General features: G+C 45.6%; 1 long non-coding RNA gene across 12 annotated transcripts; it reads right to left on the reverse strand.

Annotated features, from left to right (window-relative positions):
• Nucleotides 1–192: 192 nt before the first annotated feature.
• On the reverse strand, nucleotides 193–1577 carry LOC127923083 (uncharacterized). Of its 12 annotated transcripts, XR_008113223.1 has the most exons (6): nucleotides 1515–1554; nucleotides 1421–1464; nucleotides 1300–1347; nucleotides 1034–1106; nucleotides 762–959; nucleotides 193–538 (listed from the first exon to the last, which is right to left on the reverse strand). It is a non-coding gene; the product is annotated as an uncharacterized LOC127923083 (long non-coding RNA). The 12 variants fall into 12 exon arrangements; XR_008113225.1 differs by lacking the exon at nucleotides 1300–1347 and adding an exon at nucleotides 1107–1179 and having other exon boundaries at nucleotides 762–861; nucleotides 1009–1056; nucleotides 1371–1577; XR_008113220.1 differs by lacking the exon at nucleotides 1300–1347 and having other exon boundaries at nucleotides 1034–1179; nucleotides 1463–1577.
• Nucleotides 1578–1907: the final 330 nt, after the last annotated feature.

Genomic DNA, 1907 nt, shown 5'->3' on the forward strand with positions numbered 1-1907 from the left:
AAAACACCCTGATTCAGTCCTACACAAAACACACCTGATTCAGTCCCTACACAAACACACCTGATTCAGTCCTACACAAACACACCTGTGATTCAGCTCCTACACTAAACAGTCACCTAGATTCAGTCCTACACGAACACCTGATTCAGCCTCTACACAAAACCACCTGATTCAGCCCTACACAACACACCTGATTCAGCCCTACACAAACACACCTGATTCAGCCCTACACAAACACACCTGATTCAGTCCTACACAAACACACCTGATTCAGTCCTACACAAACACACCTGATTCAGCCCTATACAAACACACCTGATTCAGCCCTACACAAACACACCTGATTCAGCCCTACACAAACACACCTGATTCAGCCCTACACAAACACACCTGATTCAGTCCTACACAAACACACCTGATTCAGTCCTACACAAACACACCTGATTCAGCCCTACACAAACACACCTGATTCAGTCCTACACAAACACACCTGATTCAGTCCTACACAAACACACCTGATTCAGCCCTACACAAACACCTGATTCAGCCCTACACAAACACACCTGATTCAGCCTCTACACAAACACACCTGATTCAGCCCTACACAACACACCTGATTCAGTCCTACACAAACACACCTGATTCAGCCCTACACAAACACACCTGATTCAGTCCTATACAAACACACCTGATTCAGCCCTACACAAACACACCTGATTCAGCCCTACACAAACACACCTGATTCAGCTCTACACAAACACACCTGATTCAGTCCTACACAAACACACCTGATTCAGTCCTACACAAACACCTGATTCAGCCCTACACAAACACACCTGATTCAGCCCTACACAAACACACCTGATTCAGTCCTACACAAACACACCTGATTCAGTTCTACACAAACACCTGATTCAGCCCTACACAAACACACCTGATTCAGCCCTACACAAACACACCTGATTCAGTCCTACACAAACACACCTGATTCAGTCCTACACAACACACCTGATTCAGTCCTACACAAACACACCTGATTCAGTCCTACACAAACACCTGATTCAGTCCTACACAAACACACCTGATTCAGCCCTACACAAACACACCTGATTCAGCCCTACACAAACACACCTGATTCAGTCCTACACAAACACACCTGATTCAGTCCTACACAAACACCTGATTCAGCCCTACACAAACACACTGATTCAGCCCTACACAAACACCTGATTCAGCCCTACACAAACACACCTGATTCAGTCCTACACAAACACACCTGATTCAGCCCTACACAAACACCTGATTCAGCCCTACACAAACACCTGATTCAGTCCTACACAAACACACCTGATTCAGCCCTACACAAACACCTGATTCAGCCCTACACAAACACACCTGATTCAGCCCTACACAAACACACCTGATTCAGTCCTATACACCTGATTCAGCCCTACACAAACACACCTGATTCAGCCCTACACAAACACACCTGATTCAGTCCTACACAAACACACCTGATTCAGTCCTACACAAACACACCTGATTCAGTCCTACACAAACACCTGATTCAGTCCTATACACACTGATTCAGCCCTACACAAACACACCTGATTCAGTCCTACACAACACACCTGATTCAGCCCTACACAAACACACCTGATTCAGCCCTACACAAACACACCTGATTCAGCCCTACACAAACATCCTGATTCAGTCCTACTACAAACACCTGATTCAGCCTCTACACAAACACACCTGATTCAGTCCTACACAACACACCTGATTCAGTCCTATACAAAAACACCTGATTCAGCCCTACACAAACACACCTGATTCAGCCCTATACAAACACATCTGATTCAGCCCTACACAAACACCTGATTCAGCCACACAAACACCTGATTCAG

Source organism: Oncorhynchus keta, unplaced genomic scaffold (genome assembly GCF_023373465.1).
Source record: "Oncorhynchus keta strain PuntledgeMale-10-30-2019 unplaced genomic scaffold, Oket_V2 Un_contig_28253_pilon_pilon, whole genome shotgun sequence".
In the NCBI taxonomy this organism is placed as follows: domain Eukaryota; kingdom Metazoa; phylum Chordata; class Actinopteri; order Salmoniformes; family Salmonidae; genus Oncorhynchus; species Oncorhynchus keta.